Source organism: Taudactylus pleione, unplaced genomic scaffold (genome assembly GCF_031769625.1).
Source record: "Taudactylus pleione unplaced genomic scaffold, aTauple2 ptg000726l, whole genome shotgun sequence".
Taxonomy (NCBI): Eukaryota; Metazoa; Chordata; class Amphibia; order Anura; family Myobatrachidae; genus Taudactylus; species Taudactylus pleione.
The window spans coordinates 6563534-6590033 of record NW_028285128.1 but is presented as its reverse complement, the minus strand read 5'-3'; the positions used below and the strand labels follow the sequence as shown (position 1 = coordinate 6590033).

The 26500-nt window shown below is 45.3% G+C and overlaps 2 protein-coding genes across 7 annotated transcripts in view; one reads left to right on the top strand and one right to left on the bottom strand.

The window, feature by feature from the left end:
- Positions 1–3708, bottom strand: part of ECM2 (extracellular matrix protein 2) — a 38735-nt gene extending 35027 nt beyond the window's left edge. For all 3 annotated transcript variants that reach the window (XM_088456863.1, XM_088456864.1, XM_088456865.1), the window contains exon 1: positions 3591–3708. The gene's annotated coding sequence lies outside the window, so the exon portion shown is untranslated. The remainder of the gene's footprint in view (positions 1–3590) is intronic.
- Positions 1–26500, top strand: part of CENPP (centromere protein P) — a 475725-nt gene that overhangs the window by 332037 nt on the left and 117188 nt on the right. The window lies entirely within an intron of this gene.

Genomic DNA, 26500 nt, shown 5'->3' with positions numbered 1-26500 from the left:
CTCATTTTGATTAACAGTATACAGTGCACAGATCCATGTTATTGTGATCAACATACATTGGACAAAGCCCCTTTCTGATGACACTGTGCCGTGTCCAGTGACGTGCGGTGAGGTAAATGGCTGGGGATGCACTAGCTACTATCAGAGCCAGATTTACAGATACATATATGAACCGGAGGGCTCATGTGGGCATTATACAGAGGTACAGCAGTATATAGTGCTGGAAATTTGGTGTGTTTTGATCAGGGATGTGCGGAAAAGTGGCCTCACCTGCCATACACTTTTACTCCAGAGTTTTGACGATAAAAATGATTAGAATAATACAAAGATGATATTTATAATATTTTCTTTAAATTGTTCTTATAATTTTTATAGTCAAAACTCTGGAGCATACCTAAGTATGACAGGAAAGGCTCTGCTTCACCACATTATGAAGGCCTCACCAGCTAGTTAGAGTACATATACTACAGCGGGATACGTTTAGGAAGCCGGCGGCCGCAATCCTGACCGCCGGCTTCCCGAATCCTCTATCCCACCTAGGGTTAAATGACCGGCGTCTAAAATCTAGATGCCTGTCATTTTCCTGACGCCGGGAGACAGGCGCCCGGCATCCCGATTGAAGGGATGCCGGGCGCCGCGAGCGGACAGCCACAGGGGGGGTGGGTTAGGTTTAGGGCACCCAGGGGGGACTTAGGGTTAGGCACCCCCCCGGGGGACTTAGGTTTAGGCAGTGGGGAAGGGGGGGGTTAGGCACTTGGGGGGAGGTTAGGGTTAGGCACCCCTAAGGAGGGTTAGGGGGGTTGGTTAGGTTAGTAAGTACTTTCCTTAGGGACGATCAGGATTTCCAGCGCTGTCGGCCTTCCGCTGCCGGGCTCTGCTCTTTTGTCGGGCTGCCGCAGCCGGGAATCGAACTGCCGGTCATGCGGCAGCCCGCTTTTCATACTGAATGCCCCACAGCATATATACTGTATACTACACTATTATACATGCTCACTAATTTGGAACAGGCAGAATGGAAAACTGGCATTGTAGAATTTCACCATGCACCCTGGGTAAGTAAACCCTTAAGCTTGCAACATGATTCACAGCAAAGAAACATCAGTTTTGTAAGTGTGACCCAGGAAATCTTGAGGATACAAGGCAGTTAAGGCCAGTACACATTAGACGATGTCTACTGTGTACCGACCTCGTAAGCATCGGGACCCGGTGGACTGCCGGCATTGGCAAGTGCGTATACACTTGCCGATGCCGGCAGCGATGAAGCAAAGGCGGGGGCCATGCTGCATTCGGCCCTCGCTAACTAATTTGGCCTTCAGACCTGCATGTAGGTCCAACGGGCGATGCCGCCAGTGACACAGAGAGGGGGGAGAGGGTACTAATTGCCCGGGCTTGCTAGAGGGGCCAGCGTTGGCCCGTGTCTGGCGCTGCCCCCCCTCCCTTTTATCTCACAGCAGCCTGGCACACGCTGCTGTGTGCTGGGCTGCAGTGGGAGAATGCTCGGTGCAATCTCTTATGCCTGTGGGGGGGAGCAATCACACTGATCTCGCCCCCCCTGGCTTTATGCCGGACTGAGAGGATCACAGCGCCCCCCTCCCCAGCGTGTTGGAAAAAATTGTTTTCTTTTTTTTTAAGCCTAAGGGGATGTGACCACGCCTCCTGCTGTTAGGCCACACCCCTTTACTCGGGCCCGGCGCGAGTCTTGACCCCTCTGGATGTTGCTGACGACGTGAGGGAATGTACATCGTCAGCGACATAACGTGTACACACTAGACGATGTACCCGATATGTCGTCCAATCCGGCGGGATCATATAACATATTGTCTAGTGTGTACCCAGCAGTAGACTCGTATAAATAAAAAACAAAACTTGAAAAGCTTGAATAACTTATTCAATTAGAGATGTAAATGTGTGGATGTAAATATTAATTGTAATCAGGGCAGTAGAAGGGCAATAATTTGCCCTGTGCCGGCCCTCCCCCCAAACGAGAGCCGGTGGTCGGACCATAGTAAAGATGCTACTGTCACAGCTCTCTAGACCTCTAGCGTGCCGTTCCACGCTCCAGGCATTCAAAATACATGGGGCAGCGACGGTGCTGCCCTCTTGACCCGACGCCCTTGGTTGCGGCACCGCTTGCCTCCTATTTACAGTATTCAGAGTTCTGCAAAATATTTAACATTTCAGTAATGGAAGGCAATTAAGCATCAGCCTCTGCATTGTGCACAGGAAGAAAATGTTTTCTGTTTGGTGTTTTTACCTGTAAATCTAAACTAACAAAAAATTAGTTTTAGTCTTTAGATGCAAAATGGAAGTGAAACAATCAAGCTCATAGTTGTATAAAAATTAGATTCTGGTTTGGCAGTGTTGAAACATGTCTGAAAATTGTGAAAATCGAGGGAAGCGTCTTTATGCCCCAGGGGTGCTCACCATAGTAATGTATCCATGCTGCTTCAACCATTACATTTGCTAAGTGAGATTACAAACTTCTCTGACTGTAGAGAGCGCAAGCAGCACAATGCATTTGGTCCTTTGGCTGACAGGGCACAGCTGGGAACACACTTTCTAAATAATCTGCTTACATAGGCAAAATACGTATAACGTCCTTTTAAAGGGCCTCTGGTTACATTTGCTGTTAATCCAATTCCATTGAAAGTATACACAGTTTCTTTCTTAACAGCTTCCAGGTGCTGTGATTCAACTTTGAATTTATAAAAGTAAATCCCCCACTCCAACCTCAACTAGAAGAGTTACAGCGAACGAGTTAAAGAAAACAGCACATTCAGTTCTCACACATAGTGCAGACTGTTTCAGTTATTCTTGTTCCATCAAAGTGAACCTCGGGTTCCTGTACCATAAAAGGCAGATAAGTACATACACACTTTATCTCAGCTCATGTATAGAAGCTGCCATAGCATCTATATTTTACTTCCATCCCCTGCAGCACCCAGGGAAGGTTAACAACAGGTGTTGTGTATCAGGCACCCTCCTAAGTGGTCCTCGGACCTCAGATTGACCTAGGAACAGAGAGTCCTAATTTAAAAAGAAAACTTGTATGGAGACAGCATTTTATTTTGATACTCAAGTGACTTTTTTTTTTTTAGTTTATGTATTATACTTCATGTACAAACAAAGGAGTGGACTACATCTTTCTTAGGCTCAAAGTGTCTTTTATGTCATTATTGTCCCATAGTTCTCAGTCTGTGTATACATAAATGGCTACTGAGCCCTATTCTATCAGCCCACTAAAAATCCATTCTAATACTCTATTTTGTATAATATCAGTTTTGTATTACACAAAGAAAGTGCAAATGACACTGTTATGTGCTGTGTTTTCTTAATAGGATAACGCCAGTTAAAATAAAGTTATTTAAACTTGTTGACAATGGAATGCAATCTCTGCTCACACTAGAAAGTCTTTGCTTCCTGATTCATTCTTGGGTGCAATCCCTTCTGTATCAGAGTTTCTTCAATCAAAGTAATGAAATCCTCTAATATAGCACTGTATATATTGCTATCTAGGAGCTAAGCATGTTTCGATAACAAAATCCAAATTGCAGTGGTGTTTGGTAGGGGGAATGGACATAGTACATTACCACAAGCTCAGTGACTGCATGCAGGCCAACTCCCTCTGCGAAGTTTCTGCTGACTTGTTTGGGGGTTAGCAGACTTCGTGTCTGCTCCGCTTCGGATGTGACAGCTGCACCCAGAGCAGTTTCACTGCACGTTGCACAGCCCTTCTATGTTGAAATTTTTTCCCAGCCGGCTGTTCTGGAGTGTCACCAATACAGAGGTTATTGCGTCTTGTTAATCTGCTTTCCCTTAATTAATAGCCTGTAGATCTGTAATGAGAGTTCAGGGGGTGTTAGATGGACAATCTTGTTTTACTGAAACGTTGAGAAAACAAAAAGCTTTAATACGCTATCTTCACACAATCTGGTTATTGAATGCATATATCCTGCGGCTTTATGTCAAAGCAACAAAGATTGTATTTTCCTCTAACGTAGGCAGATTTGTGATTGTCTAAAAGACATATGTTGTCTGCACTGCCTATGTCATCACAAGGGAGCCTAATGCAAGTCTCTCTGCGATGAGAGACAGAAACGTGAGACTGTAATGTATCTACAATCAGTTTTCAGTTCAGTAGACAAAAAAAGTCCAGCTGTGATCCTATTGCTGAGGATTCAAAACTTACCACAAAGTTTTATGCTTATTATATTACTCACACAGGGCTTGATTCTGAGACGCACGTATTGCAGACGTAATTCCGGGCGCTTGCTGTGAGCTAAATGCAGCACGCTCGTATTCTGAGCTATACGAATCTATGCGATCACACCGCCCCAGTTGTCCTACCGCATGAGCAGCCATTGTCACTATCATCAGTAGTTACACCTACCCCTACGTACTAGGGGGGCCATTCAGACGCAGGCGCTAAGCTGCGCTCTCTTGCAGCCATCAAGGGGCGGATATGCAAATGCCGCCCCCTGACGGCAATCACTGCGATCACTGCAGGCTGAAATACAACCAGGTGACGTGTACAATGACGCTGACATGCTAATTATGCACGCCCATAGTATGCCGTTTTGACGCTAAGACACGTCTGCGTTCATACATCCACTCCCCCATTTTCCTGGACCTTCCCTTGTTACCATCCACAAACGGCACTATCTGTCATTCAAAGGAGCGGCCAGTATGCGGGCTGCGAGCGAGCACTTCCCCATCGCACAGACTGGTTCGCGCATGCGTCTTTTGCCGCATGCGCAGACGGGCAACAGTCACCCATAGCAAGTGAACGCGGCTTAGCGTCCGGGTCTGAATTGGCCCCTAGATGCAGGCGATCCATCTGAATCTGGCACCCACTTTGAATATGCAAGACAGAATAGGAAACACTCCCATGACACATCAACCGAATGGTTCTCTTATGTGCATTCACATTGTTGCTGCCCAGTGGCCACCCAGAAACAACCCATTAAAATGGCAGAGATGTGTACAATTCTAAATCACTTTCAAGTTTGCAAAGATGCATATGCAGCAAGTGACTCACATGGATACTGGAGTAAAACTCTAATTTTGCACATTGGATCCCAATAGTAGAGTGTCAAAATTAAATGGCAACAACAGGGATCCACCAGATGATATACAGGTTGAGTATCCCATATCCAAATATTCCGAAATACGGAATCATTTTGGCATGACTGAGATAATGAAACCTTTGATTTTTGATGGTTCAATGTACACAAACTTTGTCTAAGGAACAAATTATTAAAAATATTGTATAAAATTACCTTCAGGCTGTGTGTATAAGGTGTATATGAAACATAAATGAATTTCATTTCTGCACACAAACTTTGCTTGAGCGACAAAATTATTGAAAATATTGTATAAAATTACCTGCAGGCTGTGAGTATAAGGTGTATATAATACATAAATACATTCTGTGTGTATATTGGGGTCCCATTCCCAAGATATTTCATTATGATATGCAAATATTCCAAAATACGGAATATTCCGTTATCCAAAATACCCCTGGTCCCAAGCATTTTGGATATGGGAGACTCAACCTGTATATAGTTATGCTGCTCACCTGGCTCGTAGGTATCCTCCTTAGGACTTCTGTAGACAAGTGATAAATGTTCGGCTCCGTTGATGACATTAGGAGGTTGTATACAGTCTGAATCAGGCAACGTATATCCAGCAGTGTTAAAGGCACAGTCAATAAATAGGTCAGACAGTCTGCATCAGGTAACAGGTATCCAACAAGTGTGAGCACAGGCTATAACAGGTCAGGGACAATCCGACAACAAGTAAGGCACAGGAATTAGGGACCAAGGTTGGGGAAAGAGACTAATCACCTAACACAGTGGTTCCTAAGGTTATCCATGGTTGAACACAGAGTGTTAAATCAAATTGACTGAGGTACTAATTAAGTCACCTGTGCTCAAGCATTATATCCTTAAAATATGGACTGTAAGGGGGCGATTCAATTGCTTTGTGGGTGACGATAATTAATGGATACCCACTATTGCAATTCATTTGTTCTGGGTGCCCTTTAATTATCTTGGTCCGATAAAACGGCTAAACCTGTCTAATGTGCTGGTTAGGGCGCCCTAACCACTGGTTTATCACACATTTTTGCTCACACCCTCCTGGAGGTGCGAGCAGAAATGCCAGCGCAGATGGCTATAGTACCTGAACGGAGCAACATTGAATTGCTCTGTCGGGCCTCTCTTAGGGTGCCTTCAGGACAAACTTTGGGAATCTCTGACTTAACACCTGGTGTCAGGTGAAGACTCTTTAAAAGGCTGTGGTGGGAGGGATATCGCGCCACACTGGGCAGCCTCCACTGCGCAGGCCCCCAGAAGTCTGGCTCCTGCATTCCATCAGGTGGAAGTATCAGTTCTTTTTCTGAAAGGTCTAAACATCTGGCTCCTGCATATCAGCCGGTGGAAGTATCGCCATGCTTGCAGGAGCTGAGGACAGCAGTCTGCAAGTGCTGAGCGTGACGCATGCACAGCTTGTTTAAAATCGCTAGATGTGGCTACATTTTTATCTTGGATCTCTAAATAGATTCAAAATGTGTACTAAATGCTTCATACACACATTCTGTTTGCATGACATTTGTTAGTTGGGGCCTTCTCATGGTGATAGAAAACGGTTTAAGGCCCCTTATCAGTAAAATTAGCTGGGGGCAGCCAAGCAAGTCTCAGTTGGCAGTGGTAAGAGTACTCGTCGCTAGGACATTGCTATTTTATACATGCACACTGCACTGGAATCTTGGACTTGAGCTTCTAGTTGCAGATAAAAAAATATATATATATATATATTTATTTTATTTTTTTAAATACTCTGACAGCCATTTACAATAGGGTAGGCTGATTGGAGCTTCTCCACTTCTCCAGTGTCTGAGTGACTTCCCAAACTGTCTCTAAAAATATAAATCTCAGAAACAACATGAGTGGGAATACTTGGGCTGCCATGTAGTATCTATAAGAAAAGGAGTTATCGGTGATATAATCTGCAATTGTCTCCTTCAATATCAATGGTAAGGTAATCAATACAATAGGATCTACCCAAGCAAACCATAGGGGTATAGTGTATATGCTGCATATATAATATATTTAAGTGGCTTTGTGGAGAATATGCCTCGCAAACTGTCATTAGAGGATAATATATCCAACTGATAATGACTTGATTCAGCAAGGATCGCTATTCTGCTAGAATGCACGCACGCACCGCAGTTGCTAATATTAGTGGTGAAATGCAAATGTTTGCAATCGCATTGCGATCACAGCCTTACATAAGGATGCCCACTCCCCCTTACACACATCCGTATACTTGGGCAACATAGCGAAATAATCGGTAACATCGAGTAACGTCGGACCCATATGCACAGTTAAGGCAGGTCAGACCTCACTCAGGAATTGCTAACTTCAGCACACACTATGAGACCACAGGCTGCGTATGGAATTGCTATGGATAATTTATGCATGCCCCTGCAACGCCAACCCAACGCACTGGCACGCCTGCGTTCGCCCGACCACCCACCCACAAACGGCACTTCCTGTCAATCACTGAGCTCGGTGTCTGCGTAGCGTCTGCAAACGCATTTCCCATCGCAATTGCTAGTTCGTGCACTGCGATGCATGCGCAATGCAAATTAATCGACCAATTGCATGCGTCTAAGCAACTGCGATCCTTGCTGAATCAGGCCCCATATGTGTGCTCTTACTACCTCTTATAAGCATGTATGATTATTTTTGTTATTCATCTTAAAACCTGTTGGAAGGGGCATGCATAAATATTTGTTCTATGGGCCTGATTCAGAGCCGCTAGCTCGCGCTGTGCGTTCGCAAGGGGCCCGATGTTCTGCGTAGGCGCACGCTTCGTTCTGCGCGTGCGCGAACTACACACTGCGATCGCAACCCTCTCACTCGCCCAGCAAATGCAGCCCAGGGTAATGGGTGACAGGAGAGGCCGTTTGTGGGTGGTAACGCAGGCGTGCCTGAGTGTTTCAACGCCGTTTTAGAGGCATGCATAATTAACAGTACACAGTAACATAGTACACGCCACTTGCCTTTTTTTTTACACTGATTTCCTCGCAATGCTTGCGGTAGGGTAAAGCAACCGCAAGCACTGCGTTAGCATCCGATGGTGCTCGATGTACCAATGTTTTAATACACTTCCTGGAGATGACGTGCTGGTGGGCGGCTCTGCCTGTGCGATTGAGCGTACGCTCAGACAAAGTGGCCGCTCGCCAAGGCATAAGCACGCCCAGCCAAGGTGGGCGTGCTTATGCCTTGGCGAGCGTTCGCTTCCCGTGGCGTCACTTTGACAAATTTGCATATGCATCCAGCGAGCGTACGCAGATAGCGAGCGGGTCTGAATCAGGCCCTATATTCCTAAGACATGTTGTCCTGAATACATTTTTATTGCACTCACTTAAAAAGTGGGAGGCACATATAGAAACCATTGTAATGCCTACACCGTTCACCTGATTTGGATGTAATTACCCTCAAATTAAATCTAAAAGTCTGCAGTTAAAGCACATCTTGTTTGTTTCATTTCAAAGCCATTGTGGTGGTGAATAGAGGCCAAAATATGAAAATTCTGTCAATGTACCAATATTTATGCACCTGACTGTATATATATATATATTGTGAACAGTAGCACTGTAATAGCTGTGCATATATTACAGTAGGTGTCACTGGAGCAAGATACCCGGTATCGGTCTTACATACCGCCAGACGTAAGCCCGGCGGATGTAATACCGACACCGGAAGGCAGAAGACTGAAGATCCTGACCAGGTAAATATTTTAAGTATCCCTAACCATCTCACCCCCTAACCTCCCCCCAGGGGTGCCTAAACCTAACTCCCCCCTCCCCGCACCCTAACCCTCCCAGGAGGGTGCCTAACCCCGCTTCCCCTAGCTTAACCCTCCCAGGGGGGGTCTAATCCTAAATCCTCCCAGGAGCCCCTAAACCTGAACCCCCCACGGCTATCCGCTCCCGACGCCCGGCTTACCTTTGTTCTGCATGTCTGGCATCTGGGATACATAGAGGCAATAGAAAATATTTAGGATTGGAATATTTAAACCGACCAAAGATCTAATTTCACTCCAAAAAGAGGCAAGTTTTGGACAAGTCCACCAAGTGTGCAAGAAAGTTCTAATATCAGTGCCAGGGGCGGATTGGGATGAAAAACCAGCCCGGGAAATTTATGGAAGCAGCCCTAATGGGGGCATGGTCTGTTGAGGAGGTGGGGGTCCGTCGAGGGGGCGGGAAAAATTACAATTTGGAGCCTATTGGCTGGGACATCTTTCTCCATTTTATATCTCTCCAAGAATTAGTGAGTAGACCCCACCATCAGCCGCACCATTGTAACTTTCAACAGCCCTATGCAAGGCACAGATCATCCATCTAAGTATGGCCTCCAATGTGAGCAATTCAGCGTCTCTATAGCCAACCCCCCCTGTAACCACCTAGGAACACCTAACACATTTCTAATACACTACTTGGTGCATGCATCTGAACCTGCACTGCCACTCAGATACATGTGCTGATCAAAAACAATGCACATGTGTCTGAGTGCAGGGGCGCCGAGAGGGGGGGGAGCGGGTACAGATTACCGGGGCCCGGGCTTCCTGAGGGGCCCGGCGCCGCTCCCCCTCCCTCCCTCACAGCAGCCCAGCACACAGCGTGTGCTGAGCTGCAGTGGAGACTGCTCGTGGCTGCTGAGCAGCAGCCACAGCAGTCTCCTATGCCTGTGGGGGGGAGCGATCACACTGATTGCGCCCCCCCTGGCTTTGAGCAGGGCTGAGGGTGCCCAGAGCGCCCCCCTCCCCAGCGGCGCTGCAAATCTTTTTTTTTTCGGAAAGGGGACGTGGCCACGCCTCCCACAATTAGGCCACGCCTCCTATTACCCGGCCCGCCGCGACTCTCAGCGGGCCTATCTGAGTGGCAGTGCAGGTACAGATGCATGCACCATGTAGTGTATTAGAAATGTGTTAGTTGTACCTAGGTGGTTACAGGGGGTTGGATATAGAGACGCTGAATTGCTCACATTGGAGGCCATACTTAGATGGAAAAAATAAAACACATTGGCCCCCACAGGAAAATAATAAAAACATATTGGCCCTCACAAAAACAAAGAAACACATTGACCCCCACAGTAAAAAAAATACACACAATAACACCTGACAGAAAAAAACAACACATAGCCTCCACGGAAAAGAATAAAACACATTGGCCCCCGCATGAAAAAATTAAAAACACATTAGCCTCAACAAGAACCAAATAAAGCACACACCAGTTCCCACAGAAAAAAACAAATACATTGGCCCCTACAGAAAACAAACATTGGCCCCCACAGGTAAAAATACAAACACCTTGTCCTCCACAAGAACAAAAATAGGGTGCGCAGTGTACGTCCCCACCAGAACTAGCACCTGGAGCACAAACGTCATAAACTTCGCCACCGCTTGGGTTGGGATGGGAGTAGCAGTAGTGGGAATAGGATGGGAGTAGTAATAGTAGTGGGACACATGGGACAGGATGGGAGTAGTAATAGTGGGAAGCAGGGGGTTGAATGGGAGTAGTAGCAGTAATGGCAGAGCAGGTGCAGGCTTGGAGTAGTAGTAGTGTGGGGCAGGCTGGGAGTAGTAGTTCAGAACAGGGGGCAGGATAGGAGTAGTAGTGTGGAGCAGAGGGCAAGATGGGAGTAGTAGTGTGGAGCAGAGGGCAGGATGGGAGCAGTAGTGTGGAGCAGGGGGCAGGATGGGAGTAGTAGTGTGGAGCAGAGGGCAGGATGGAAGTAGTAGTGTGGAGTAGGGGGCAGGATGGGAGTAGTATTCACTGACGGACCCGGGCTCCGCAAAGGCTTATGGGAGGACCTGCTTCGGCTGGACATGCGCAGCAGCTCCCCCGTCGGCCATTTTTTTTTTTCAACTAGTCAGTCAGTGATAGTGTGCAGAAGCTGTGCACACACTGTACAGTGCAGCTACTCAATCGCGGTAGCGGGACGGTCGGGGTAGAGGAGACCGTGCTGCTGCGCAGTTCAGCTGCCAGATCGGAGGGGACAATCATTGAAGGGTGAGGCCCAGCGGGAACTGGCCTGGTGTCCCGGTGGCCCAATCCGCCCCTGATCGGTGCTACATTTCCAACACAGATTTGAAGCATCCAGGAACATTTTTTGCAACCATTATGGAACGTAATACCACCTGTAGAAAAGTTTATAAGCATTTTCTTTTATACGGATACATATGGAGCTAGATGCAACATTAGCAGAAAAATCAGCCCAATCCTCACTATCTAGGGTTTCACCTCTTTTTCAATTTTATACCATTAAGTTTCCGCTTTATATCTTGGTATGACCATCCATGGGTTAGTGAAAGCTTTTATTTCCCACTTCTCGCTTTTTGGAGGACTAGATGGAGACAGTAGAACGACCTAAATCAGTAAAGCCTTTCCGGTTAACTGCTTTAGGAAGAATTACTCTATTGATGCTTTCATCTCCTTTATTCATTATTATGCAATTATTAATTTTTATGACCTAGATGGGAGTCTTTGTCATTGTCAATAACCACTATTTTAATGAATAATGGATATTGTTTTTTGGTTACTTATATGGACACCACTGTAGCATATTAGTGCTTGAACCGCTTGATCCTTCCTTGAGTGATGTCAGTATAATTGCAATTACATTTCACTTTGTATAAGCTAGCTGAAGTACTAGGCGTTGCCCAGGTTTAAATCTTCAAATTTATTAGGTTTCATTATGTGATGTTGTCCAAATCCATTCCGTGGAAGGCCCAGAACAGGCTCCCTGGGTCAAAGTTCTTTCCCGGTGCATTCCGCCGAGGTCTGACAGGGACCCCAACCACTCTATTAGGCATCCCAGACCAATTGCCACCCCTCTGTGAACTTTTCATCCAAATCCATCCCCGGGTCAAAGTTCTGCCCAGCATCACTGGGTTAAAGTTCTGCCCAGTGTACACCAATGGTAGGTCCAACCAGGACCTCAACCCCCTAGTATGTCTTCTGGGGTCCAATGTCTTTACTCTGTGAAGTTTCCGTCCAGCTCAGAACAAGCTCCCCGGGTCCAAGTTCTGCCAAGCGCGCACCAACAGGAAGTCCGATCGTGACCCTAACCCCCTTAAAACCTGGCTAGGATCCAACTGGACCACCTCGCTTTGGTTTCAGCCCAAACAGTGCAGGGGTGTCCGAATGCATAACCGGACAGTCAAACAAACTAACAAACACACCAATGAATTTTATGTAGAAGATGCATATATAGGGCAACAGTTGTGGCACTCCCGTCAATAACAAACGACAGACACTGGTGGGTAAATCAACATTTCAGTATAATGACACAGTCTTCAGCATATAAAAAAGATACACAACATCTTACCTTAAATACTCAAGTGAGACCGCATCGCTGTAAGCGGGACGTCGCAGACGAGTGACGTCATCATGCATCCAGAGCATGACGATGGGACAAACCCATCACCAAGGAAACCGAGGAACATCTAAGTGAATAAATGGATACATAATCATTATATGCAAACACAATTGGACTTCAATAAGATACATATATATATATATATATATATATATACTGTGATGTCTTGGGGTTAAGTAGCTCGGCAGAGGGTGAATGGGTGCAGTGTTTAGGTGCTTAATGAGTCCACACACAGCTTTCAGGTGAAATAAATGAGGTGATGCTTTACTTCCAGCATATGAAATCAGGAAACAGAAAATAACAAACAAACCTAGCCCTTGTTTAGGGCACTAGCTCACTTCTTCAACCCTCTCTATAAGGGAGCAGCTAGTCTGCCAACGTAGTCTATGAGATTTTGGTCCTTAGCTTCCTCAGCTTACAAACAAAGTCTCTGTGCCTTCCCTGTATCCTCCAGGTATAAGCGGCCCTGGCTTCCTCAGACTGCAGTTTAGCTGCCTCAATGTCACTCAGTCTGAGAGTTTGTGGTCCCCCCTTTGCCTCCTGCAAGGTCCAGACACCGGCCTCCTGGCCCCCAATGGCTCGCTCAGCTTCACTGGGCTCTCTGCCACCACAATCCCACATTGACTGTTTCCCAAAGCAGCCTGACTGGTCTGCCTTCACATCAGCCCACACCTGAGCTCTATCCACAAGGCAGCAATTAGGCATCTTCCCACAGTGCTTTTCTAGTCTGTGTGGGTGGATCTCCCCTGCCCCACACAGAATCTGCTGCTCACCAGTGTCACCTCTGGTGATACTGCAACAATACTTTAATACCAACAGATTATATTCACTGTAGTAACATCACATTTTAAGTATGCTGGTCTGCAAAATACTACAAATGTAAAAGGTTACCCAATAGAGTTAAGTCAAAGAAAACTACCCTTAGACTAAACATGCCAATGGTAAACAATCATTAAGTCCTCGGGGACTGATGACATCCATACGATGGATCCATCGGGACTCACATCTTAATAATAAAACAGTAAAGTACGATCACCACTCCTAACAGGAGGGGATATGTGATTGATCATTCTGTACTTCAAGCTCGCCAGGCTGTGTCCAAACATAGCAAAGTGTCGTGCAACCGGCTGCTTACTGTTACCACTTACAATTGCTGCTCGGATTGCTGACCGGTGTACAGCCATTCATTCCTTAAATTTGCACTTTGTCTTTCCAATATAGGATAGTCCACACGGACATATCATTTGATAGACCTCAAAGGGACTGTTACAAGTCAGATGATACCTAATCCTAAAACCTTTACCTGAATGAGGGTGATAAAAAGTATCACCCACTATTAGATGGCGACGTACTGTCATGTCCGAGGTGGAGGATGGTCCCGAGCTGGGGAGTACGGGAGTATACTTTTGAGCAGATTCTTGAAACAGAGCTGGGCGGATAGGATTCTTACTCATGAATGTCTCTGCCTTTATAGTGAGGCAGCGAACAGGAGCCACCTAAGTACAGGATAATATTTGTATCTCACAATGTGCAGGCAAAGGCGAAGCCACAAGGTCAGTTAGGAGATGACTGGAAGAACGACAATCTGGGACTGAGAGGAGTTCCCGGCAGGGTCGGTCACTATAACGACTGCGAAGATGATGGGTTAGGTCATAGAGAACCGTATCAGGCGGGTCAGACTTCCAAGAGTGAGGAATGCTAGCTGGTATCAACAATCAGAAACTCTGGAATATAGACGAGCGTAGCTGAGGAGCACAGAGAACTAAATACACAGACTTGCTGTGTTAGACGTTGCACTGGCAACTCCCTGTTTATACCTGAGGTGGGAAAGCTATTGGCTGCCAAAGTTAGAACTCCTAACTCCGGATTGGTTCATTCTGGTCATGTGACCAAATCTAAGATGGTGGCGCCCAGCACCGTCAGACCAGACCTCAGGCTGCTACATCTCTGCAGACCCAGAAGCCCAGCGATGCCTCTCGGCCCGCACCTCCACCAGATGGACCCCGTCAGAGCACCCAGACCGGTAAATCCCGGACCCCCTCTGTGTCACTCCAGGGCGAACCTTGACACATGTTACACAAGAACACCTAAAACATCACCATCTCTTACTAGATAGGAAATGCTTACGCGCAGTGTTACCCAATCCTGTTACTAGAATGTCCCTAAGATTTTTGTCTCTTGCATAGCAAGGCATAATAGCTGTATTTGGGAAATCATCAGATTTAATAATAGGCCACAAATTTTTGGTAATCTTATTAATAGCAGGAGACAATGGATTATATATCTGGTCACCCATGGGAATTTATTCAATTTCTCAACCCTATCTTTTTTAATAAGCAGCAAGTTACGATCTAATGACAATACTTTTTCTTTAGAGACAAGTAATGATTCTAATGAATAACCCCTTGCTACAATTTCCTCAATCAGAGTATCAATTTGTTGGCATGCTGTTTCTAAATCATTGATACTTCTAATTCTTACCATATGAGAATATGGAAGTCCAAGTTTAAAGCTACGTGGATGACAACCAGGCCCGCCAAGAGCCGTGCCGGGCCCGGTAAAAAGGGAGCATCGCATAATTGCAAGAAGCGTGGCCACGTCCCCTTACGTTAAGAAAAAAAGTTTTGCTGCGCGCTGGCGAGGGTGGCGCAGTGAGCCCCCTCAGCCCAGAGCATAAACAATGGGGGGCACGATCAGCTTGATCGCTCCCCCCACAGGCATAGGAGACTGTGGCTGCTTCATAGCAGCCGCGAGCAGTCTCCCAGTGCAGTGTGTGCTGGGCTGCTGTGATGTAAGAGGGGGGAGCGGTGCTGGACCCCTCCAGGAAGCTCGGGTATTATGACACTGGACTAGAGGCTGCAATACTAAATCCGAAAAGGAAGGCTGTAAAAGTGTTCCCTGCGCTCAGATGATGGGACGGCAAGGCGGAGGATTAGTTCCCTTATGAACCTTCGGCAATGTGTAGATTAACGGTATAATCGGAAATTCTGGTAAAAATGCCTGATATTAATCAGTAATAAGTTGCATGTCTTTAGCCAGCAGCAGGTATTCAGAAAGTTCCTTTTTAAATATAGAAGTTGGATCACCTAGAGGTCGAGAATAGGTAGAAGTGTCACTCAATTGGCGAAGGATTTCCCCTTTGTATTACAAGACCTGATAACCTACAATGCCGCCCCCCGTATCCGCAGGTCAAATAATGATATTAAGATTAGATGCTAACAATTTTAAAGCATTGCGTTCTAGGAGGTCAGATTCGGATGTGTAGATGGAGATCTTGCAGCCAATTCATTCACTTCATGATCTAACATTCTCATAAACGTCTTAATAGTAGAGATGTGCGGGTTCGGTTTTATTCGGTTCTTATCACCAAATTAACGCAAGTTTGGATTTGTTCGGATTTATCTAATTGGCTATCCAACACACGTGATAGCCGGATAGCCAATATGATGCCGTTTTTGAGATCCAAACATATCCGAGTAAATCTGAACTGCACATTTCTGCTTAATAGTACCATTCGAGGACACTGGTTCAAATCAAGACCTTTTTTGTAATTTCTTTAATTGTGGAGGAATCAAGTTGATATTATTGTCAAATGAAATCCATTTTTCCATAAAATCTTTTAAAGTTAGTTAAACTTGAGTTATCTTTGCAAACTGAACATCTCTGTCTGCCATTGCAATTCATTGAACTGAATAGTTGGTACAAATGATAAGCATTTCTGTAGTAGACTTTGCTCAGCATTGGTAAGTTCATATGAAAACAGATTAAAAATGATCTTCATGGCAGCGGTGACTTTTTGCTATGCCTTCTGCCTTTTGTTTTGCCCCCTTCAACTGGTGAATCTACTACTACTGGGGCTCTTTTTCTTGTAGTCACCCCTAAAGGGGCAAGGGTTGATTTACGAGCATTAAAAGGAGTGACTTCAGAATCACTAACTCCCCCTAAAACCTGGCCAGGATCCAACTGGACCACATCGCATTGGTTTCATCCCAATCGGTGCAGGGGTGTCTGAATGCATAACCAGACAGTCAAACAAACATACAGACCAATACATTTTATATATAAGATATATAGCACCACTAATTTATGCAGCGCTGTACAGTGAATATATGTAATGCAGGTCAGTCCCTTTCTGAATTCCCTAACATACAAGCGCACACACATAGACGCTAGGGTTAATTTTTGTCTGAATCAGATGAATGTACCAATATGATTTTGGAGTGTGGAGGGAAACAGAGCACCCGATGGAGACCCAAGCAAACTCTGGGAGAACATATAAACTCCACACCAATAGGCCATGAACAGGACTTAAACTCAAGCCCTCAATGCTATATATACCACATTATGATCAGCTAGGTATGTGAATTTGGTAAGGAATCTTCCTTAGTGTGTGACTGTATGTGTATATGTGTGTGACTATGTACTGTATGTATATGACTATGTACAGGTTGAGTCTCCCATATCCAAAATGCTTGGGACCAGGGGTATTTTGGATATCGGAATATTCCGTATTTTGAAATATTTGCATACCATAACGAAATGTCTTGGGAATGGGACCCAAATCTAAACACAGAATGCATTTATGTTATATATACACATTATACACCAAGCCTGCAGGTAATTGTATACAATATTTTTAATAATTTTGTGCATCAAAAAAGTTTGTGTACATACATGAAATTCATTAATGTTTCATATACACCGTATACACACAGCCTGAAGGTTACTTTATACTGTATTTTAATAATTTTGTGCTTTAAACAAAGTTTGTGTACATTGAACCATCAGAAAGGAAAGGTTTCACTTTCTCAGTCATGTTAAAAATATTCCGTATTTCGGAATATTTGGATATGGGAGACTCAACCTGTATGTGTATATGTGTATGACTTTGTATTTATGTGTGTGTGCGTGACTGTATGTATGTATGCATACTCCACCAACCACCCCAAGTTTGTAAGGTCAGTCCCACTTTATGGGAACTGTCCCACCCGTGGGCCACAGTGTCCCGCCGAAGGAAAGATATGGAGGGGACTCTTTTACCTACTGTGCATGCGAGACACTGGTCAGCCCAACAGTTGGAAAGCCCTGTGCACATCCCCAGCATGATGCGAAACAGGGGTGTGACAAATGGCCATGCCCCCTTTTGTGTGCACCCCAAAACCACACGCACAAGGACACCGATCCCTGTTGCTCTTTAGCAAGTGCCCCCCAAAGCCTTAATCCAGTTCTGGATTTAACCAAAGGGTAACTACAAAGGATGCTATAGTCACGGCTGTGGAAGCACTGATATTTTCTTCAACATCCATCTGCAATTCCTCTCCCCATAAGCTAACTGCTCTGGATACTGATGCAATGGAAATACCAGATTTGAATGCAATGGATGTAGATAAATACTGAATTTTATTTTACAATTTCTACATATGGGGTCTTTTATAGGCTCCGTCTTCCAGAGGATTTGCAGTAGTACTAGACATGCTTGTCACAACTGAATTTATTTTAGAGACCAGACACTATTTCAGAATATCCTCATCATCAAATGGATATATTACTTTCTGGTCTCTTATTATTAGACAAATATTTCTCTAATAGTGTCAACTCTTTTAAAATCACTTCCTTAACTTGTAGGCTATGGTGGAGAAAACGTGTATGTTCTGCTGGGTTCTCAAACAAAGATTTTTTTTTTTACTCAAGTAGCACTGTAGTTGTAACATTTAAACGTAAAGATTCAAATTCTTAGCTGCCAGAAACTGCTTAATATAGCAAACTTGGACGCACCTGGGTAACCATCCTGTAAATTGGATCATCACTTTGCACGGCTGCCGTGCTGAGATGACAATAGCGATAGTATTCATGTCTACGGGCCCGAGAATTCAAGGGAAGCATAACCACGGTGCATTTGGCATGCACACAATGCACTCACGACGTTGGCTAAACAATTAAATAGCGCCATCGGGCACCCATTACTTATGGGCAAGCAAAAAACAATAGACTTCCCCCCTTAGTGGTAAATTTACTAAAGTGAGAGTTTTTAGAAGTGGAAATGTTGCCCATAGCAACCAATCATATTTTAGCTATTATCTTCTAGAAGGTGCTAGTTAAATGTTAAGTAGAATCTGATAGGTTGCCATGGGCAACATCTCCACTTCTAAACACTCTCACCTTAGTAAATGTACCCCTTAGGGAACTATGTATCAAAGCTTGATGAGAGATAAAATTGTGAGATATAAATCACCAACCAATCAGCTTCTAACTTACATTTTATAGGCTGCGTTTGAAAAATGACAGGAGCTGATTAGTTAATACTTTTTCTCTCACAATTTTATCTCTCATCAAGCTTTGATACATAGTCCCCTTAGGGGCCTATTCATCATTACTAAAAATTTGAAGGCGGTAATTAGGTTTAGAACTTGCAAGGAGTTCTAGTGTATCTAATAGCTGAAGGAATTCATCACTTCTCCTCTCCATAAGTATCTATTCCAAAAAGCTGTAATTTTTGCGATGACAGCTTCTTGGGAAATAGATGCTTTTCCCTCTCCACACTAACTTACTGCAGCTGTAATCCGTAAAAGCAGCGCATGCGCAGCACTGCCTACAGCTGCTGTAATAGTGTGCCTACAGCTGCGGTAGTAGTGTGTGTGTCCCAACCCCTCCTCCGCTCACCTCCCTGTCCTCCACTTACCTGGCCGCTGCAGCCACCTCCGGCTCTGGCTGCTGCTATTACACTGTGTACTCCCGGCAGAACACAGTAAAGTTTAGAAAAAAAAAAAAAACTTTTTTTTTCTAAACTTTACTGTGTTCTGCCGGTAGACCACAGTGTCAGAGCAGCTGCCGGAGCTAGAGGAGGGACCAGGGAGCGACAGAGCGAGCCGAGGAGGAGTTGCCCAGCTGAAAGCAGGTAAGTGTAACCCGCTATACACCACCTGAGAGTGGCGTATAGTAACACCATCAAATTCCAAAAATACATAATTTTCGGAATGATTAGCATAATTTCCATATCCCTACACTAATGTATGGGGAGTGGAGAAATTAACGCAGGCGGACTTAACCAGGAGATATCAGTGATATCTCCTGTGTTAAGTGTCTTCATGAATACTAAAGTAACGGTAATTAAGGAAAATGTCCTTAAAAACGTTATTTTAGTGTTGATGAATAGGCTCCTTAGTCTTTTAACATTTTGAATTTCGTTTCACAAAAACTAAAGCAGCTATTGTAAGCAGCATTTGTAAGTAAATGAACATTCACAGCACCTGCATTATGAAATCGAATAGGAAAAATCAGTTTTCTTGTATTTCATGTAAAAATGAGATCCTACTGTTAATCTGCCTGGTTTATAGTTCATCATTTGCACTTGCTGATAGTAACAAGTCTATCACCAGTTCCCACTAAATCAATCAAAACCCATGCATTGACTATTTTAAAGTAAAATGAAGCATAAAACCATGTCATATACAAATTGATATTAGTATTATGTGAATGGAGTAAAGGTAATTTACTGTGTAACCACAGCCATACTGCTAAGGGAGCCGAAGGTGTTACCACTGCACTAGTATATATATTGCAGCAGCCTCTACTTCTTTATTATACAGTATTATTCTCATTCCTATAGGCAATGGCTACCTTTGTGTTATTGGCCTCTCTGCCATCATCTGTGTCTGTAATATCAGCCACTGGTTCTCCAGTGCTTTACGTTGAATCTTGTGGAATCCAGTTACTTATTGCTGCTGTGTTCCCCTTGTGGACATTATAGGATGAGCCCTGGCTTTTTAAAACCCTCATTCTGACACTAGACTTGCCTGTGCAACGGGTTAGATTGCAGTGCAAATTGCATAAACATTTACTTGCTGTTTTCTGGATCCTAGCTTCCGCTACTCTTCCTGACCTAATTGCTTCCTACCCCTGACTTTCTGGTTTGGCATTTCCTTATTTTGTAGTCAGCAGTTGTCTGAAACTGGGTTCTTCGCTAAAAGTCACTAGGGCTGTTAGTATCAGCAACACCCCAAAAGAGCAAATGGCAATACCATAGGTAGCAAGGACCTGTTTCCTAATGCAGATCCTTACAGTGGTGCCCAGTTTAAGTGAAATCATAGAATCCTGATCATAGCACTTGTAGCATAATCTCCACAGGAAATTAAGGATGTATGAGATTGTCTTTATGTACAATAAGATCCTTTCCATCAGAGCCGGCCCTAACCAATTTGGTGCCCTAGGCAAGATTTTGGATGGTGCCCCCTAACAGATAATCCCACCACACTACACTCTGCAGACACTCTCCCCCACGTCTTCATGCATACTCTTCCTTCCTTTAGGAGTCTGGCAGAGGACATAAAATTGTGATTAATTTGCCCCCATTTTATGTATCTATTATATCTCTCTCTCTATAGATACATATATAGCTACATATACACACACATAGCGCACACACTGATCCAGTTGCTGCCCATCTCACAGCACCCCTGGCCTCACCTCATCTAGTACCACTTTCCCAGTACAGCACCCCTGGCCTCATCCAGCACCCCACATCCAGAATAGCTCCCCTAGCCTCATTATGCACCCCTTATCCTGCTGTCGGCACCCCTCATTCATTATGCACCCCTTTCCCAGCACAGCACCCCTCATCCATATAATGCAGAGTGCGTCACAGTGTGGGCCATATAATGCAGAGTGCGTAACATTGAGGGCCATATAATGCAGAGTGCATCACAGTGATGGACATATAATGCGGAGTGAGTCACAGTGAGAGCCATATAATGCAGAGTGTGTCACAGTGAGGGCCATATAATGCAGAGTGTGTCACAGTGAGGGCCATATAATGCAGAGTGTATCACAGTGAGGCCATATAATGCAGAGTGCGTCACATTGAGGGCCATATAATGCATAGTGCATCACAGTGAGGGACATATAATGCAGAGTGTCACAGTGAGAGCCATATAATGCAGTGTGTGTCACAGTGAGGACCATATAATGCAGAGTGTCACAGTGAGGCCATATAATGCAGAGTGCGTCACAGTGAGAGCCATATAATGCAGAGAGCGTCACAGTGAGGACATATAATGCAGAGGACATATAATGCAGAGTGTGTCACAGTGAGGCCATATAATGCAGAGTGCATCACAGTGAGGCCATATAATGCAGAGTGCGTCACAGTGAGGGCCATATAATGGAGAGAGCGTCACAGTGAGGACATATAATGCAGAGTGCGTCACAGTGAGAGCCATATAATGCAGAGTGCGTCACAGTAAGGGCTATATAATGCAGAGTGCGTCACAGTGAAGGCCATATAATGCAGAGTGCCTCACAGTGAGGCCATATAATGCAGAGTGCGTCACAGTGAGGGCCATATAATGGAGAGAGCGTCACAATGAGGACATATAATGCAGAGTGCGTCACAGTGAGAGCCATATAATGCAGAGTGTGTCACAGTGAGGGTCATATAATGCAGAGTGTGTCACAGTGAGGGCCATAAAAAACAGGGAACAGTGATCAGTGACCCACATATAACTTATAACACAGATAATATAAACACACCCCTTACACACATACACATAAAATGAATACACTCCCCCCCCCCACACACTCACTACATTAATACACCATGACCACCCCACCACAGAACGTAAAAACACACTCCAACTCCCCCTTCCCAGAAAAAAAACAAATACACCCATTCCCTTGCATACCTGATACCACCCCCCTAGATGATACTTGCACTTACCTGTCCTGGAAGAAGTTGTGTGGTCCCTGCTGGGGCTGGGCTCCATGGCACAAGATAGGAGAGATAATAGAAGAGCCTGTGAGATGATGACAGAGAAGAGACTGGAGAGGAAGGGGCGGGGACCCGGGGTTAGGGCGCGGGGTCTCGGGTAGGGAAAGCAGTGTGCATGTAGAATAGACAATGGGCGGAGATCCAAGGTTAGGGGGCGTGGTCTCGGGCAGGGAAACGAGTGGGCATGTATGTATAGACAGGAGGGGACAGGGACTCGGGGGGGAATGGATGGTCTCAGGCATAGTGACAGCCTGGTCAGAGCCCCCTCCTCCTCCTCCAGCCACAGTCAGACTGCCCGAGGCCAGCCGCAGCGCAGAGTACTGTAATAATGAGTCAGTGTGTGACTCATTACCAGTACTGCCGGCTGCAGGCCCCTTCATTGACGCGGGACCCAGTGCATTGCACCTGACGCACCGCTAACAGTTCTGAGTCACGGGATGCTCCTTAGGCATTCCAGATGCCCTAGGCATTTGCCTGGAATGCCTATGCCTAGGGCAGGCTCTACCTTTCCATTTACTTCTTATAACCTGCAGATATCATTGCTGCCTTTAATTTGCATAGTAATTTAATGCAACAACACTGACAAAAAAAATATTGCTAAAAGCTTCTGTTCCAAATGTCATTTGTACATATGTATACAAGTTGAGTCTCCTATATCCAACCATCTCGAAAAAGCCACAAAATTATGAGAAATATTGTATAAAATTAGCTTCAGGCTGTGGGTATAAGTTGTATATAAAACATAAATGCATTATGTGTTTAGATTTGAGTCCCATCCCCGAGATATCTCATTATGATGTGCAAATTTTCCAAAATTCAGAATATTCCGATATCCAAAATACCCTTGGTCCCAAGCATTTTGGATATGGGAGACTCAACCTGTGTACAGTACTATGCAAAGGTTTTGGGCAGGTGTGGAAAAATGCTGCAAAGTAATAATGCTTTAAAAAATATAAGTGTTAATAGTTTATTTTTATTAATAAACAACATGAACAGAAGAGAAATCTAAATCAAATCAATATTTGGTATGACCACCCTTTTGTCTTCAAAACAGCATCAATCCTTCTAGGTACACTTGCACACAGTTTCTGAAGGAACTCGGCAGGGAGGTTGTTCCAAACATCTTGGAGAACTAACCACAGATCTTCTGTGGATGTAGGCTTGCTCAAATCCTTCTGTCTCTTCATGTAATTCCCGACAGACTTGATGATGTTAAGACTCCCTGTTCTTCTTTACGCTGAAGATAGCGATACAATAATGAGTGTCTGCAGCAGTGGCGTAACTAGGGTATTTGGAGCCCAGGGCAAATTTGAAAAGGGAGCGCATCCCCCTCCGATGTGTGCGCGCCTCAGGCGCGCGGCAAAGAAAATGGGCGTGGTCACTTAAAAATGGGGCGTGTCAACATGACACACCCCTTTATTTTCACACTGAACATTCCTATCCATATGCACCTTAACCCCAGTAGTACCCCTTATACAGTACCCCCAGTATGCAGTTGTGGTCCCTCTTATGCAGGCCCATAGTAGTGCCCCTTATGCAGTATTTCCAGTAGTGGTCCCCCTTATACAGCCCCCAATTAGTTCCCCTTACTCAGTACCCCCAGTAGTGGCCCCCCAAATGCAGTGCCCCATGTAGTGTTCCCCCTTATGCAGTGCCCCCAGTAGCAGTCCCCACAATGCAGTGCGCCCAGTAGCGGTATCCCCTTATGCAGTGCCTTTATATAGAGCCCCCAGTAGTAGTCCCCCCCCTATGCAGTGCCCTTTATATAGTGCCCCCCGCAGTATTCCCCCCATGCAGTTTTCCCAGTAGTGGTCCCCCTTATGCAGGCACACAGTAGTGATCCCCCCTATCCAGTGCCCCCTGTAGTGGCCCTTCCTATTATTGCCCCCGGTAGTGGTCCCCCCAGTGCAGTTCCTCTAGTAGTAGGCCCCTTTTATAATGCCCCCAGTGGTAGTTTCCCCCCCCAAGTAGTAGTCCGCAGTAGAGGTTCCCCCTCCCGATTAATTGCCCCCAGTAGTAGCCCCCCAGTAGAGGTCCTCCCAATAATGGTGCCCCCAGTAGTAGCCACCCCTCCCCCGTTGTGCCCCCACCCCCAGTAGAGGTCCCCCCAGTAGTAGCCACCCCCCTCCCCCGTTGTGCCCCCAGTAGTGCAGACAGGTTTAAAACATATATATATAAAAATATACTTACCTGAATCCACGCTGCTGCTCCGGTCCGCGCCACCGCTCCCACCGCCGCCACCCGCCAGTCCTCCCGGGCTGGCGCTCTCAGCATTATGGGAGAGACGTCATGATGTCATGACGTCTGTCCCATTACCCACTGCAGGAGCCGGACGGAAGCCCGACTCTTGCAGTGGGTGCTGCAGCAGTCAATGAGAGTCTATCTGACTCTCATTGGCTGCTGTTTAACACACGCATCGCTAACGGCGATGCGTGTGTTATGCACAGCCTGAGGGCAAGCACTCAGGGGGAGGGAACGGGCTCAGCTGTGCAGCACAGGACCGGCGCTGGAAGCCTAGCGCCGGTCCTGTGTAAATGTGTAGCGCTGACCGCACTCTTTGCGGTCGGCGCTACACTGGCTAGCTAGGGCGGGCGGGCCGGTACCGTGGCCGGCGGCGCCCCCCCGTGCCGCTGGTCCCACGGCGCCCAGGGCACGCACCCCACTCGCCCTGCCCTAGTTATGCCACTGGTCTGCAGGCAACAGTGAAGCATGGTAGAGGTTCCTTGCAAGTTTGGGGCTGCATTTCAGCAAATGGAGTTGGGAATTTGGTCAAGATTAATAGTGTCCTCAATGCTGAGAAATACAGGCAGGTATATTATTTTGTTAATTGATAAAATTATTAACACTTCTATCTTTTAAAGCATTCTTACTTTGTAACATTTTTATCCACACCTGCCTAAAACTTTTGCACAGTACTGTATATATATATATATATATATAGATCAGAAAGGGGCCAATAGTTGTTACTACTCTCTCATTGCAATAGGTTCCATACAAAACTGCCAGAACACCGTGCATGCATCTATGCACATGCGTTTAGATAGCAGATGTGTTTAGATAGAGTCAGAGTTGCGTTTAAGGTGCACGGTAGACACATGGTCTCAGAAATATGTTGAAAATATAGTGGGCGGTGACAGGGAGGTGGCTTTGCGTGCGCACAGAGCTGGTCCATCTTACGGTCATGTTATGGGAGTATCACAGGCGTATCGCTGATAGTGTTTGTATACAGTCGGTCAACCACTTACATAGGAAGCCATACTTAGCACTTACGGATGCTGACCGTGGGCGTCTCAGTCCTTGCACGTTTGGACGCACGGGTGTACACCAGGGAAGAAGTTTGTAGCCGCCTTTGCTTAAAGTCGTAGACAGACGACCACCAAAAGATGCAGACACGGACGCGGCTCTGTCCGACTCCGTATCAGCCCCTGTATTAGAGCATATAAGCAATTAATGTATCAGACAAGTCCCAAACTAACTGGATGATAGTGGAACCGGTTTGCAGAACTTGCCATTTATAGTTTAGAATGAAGAAAATTGAAAACATGCTTTTCTCTCATCAGTGAACCATGGCATTATTTTCTTTTTTCCAAATACAGATGTTATAAAATCTGCTGACAAAAACGATGTTATAAAAGGAAGCACATGCAGTACTACAATGAAAATACCATTGTGCTTTCCACTGTGTTATTTGAGTGATCTGAGATCTTTTATTGTCCTCAAGTGGCATATGAACATTACTAACTGGGTCCATGTAAAGAAGCACTTGGGTGCGGTCTGATGACACCTCATGCATAACTAGGTCAATGGGCTGTTTCTGAGACAGAGAAATATAAGCAAACCAATTACTGCCAAACGGTGAAGGAATTATAATAAACCAAATCCGATTCCCTTGACCCTCAGAGCAGTAATTTCCATTCTCTTACTGTAGTAATTCCTCCCTCACACTGCTAGCATATAAGTGGAATATTCCCTAACCGCAATCATTGGGGATAGGAATGATACCTTATTTTTATTATTATTTATTACCAGTTATTTATATAGCGCACACATATTCCACAGCGCTTTACAGAGAATATTTGGCCATTCACATCAGTCCCTGCCCCAGTGGAGCTTACAATCTATATTCCCTAACACACGCCCACACACATACACACTAGGGTTAATTTTTGCTGTGAGCCAATTAACCTACCAGTATATTTTTGGAGTGTGGGAGGAAACCGGAGTACCCGGAGAAAACCCACGCAAGCACAGGGAGAATATACAAACTCTGCACAGTTAGGGCCGT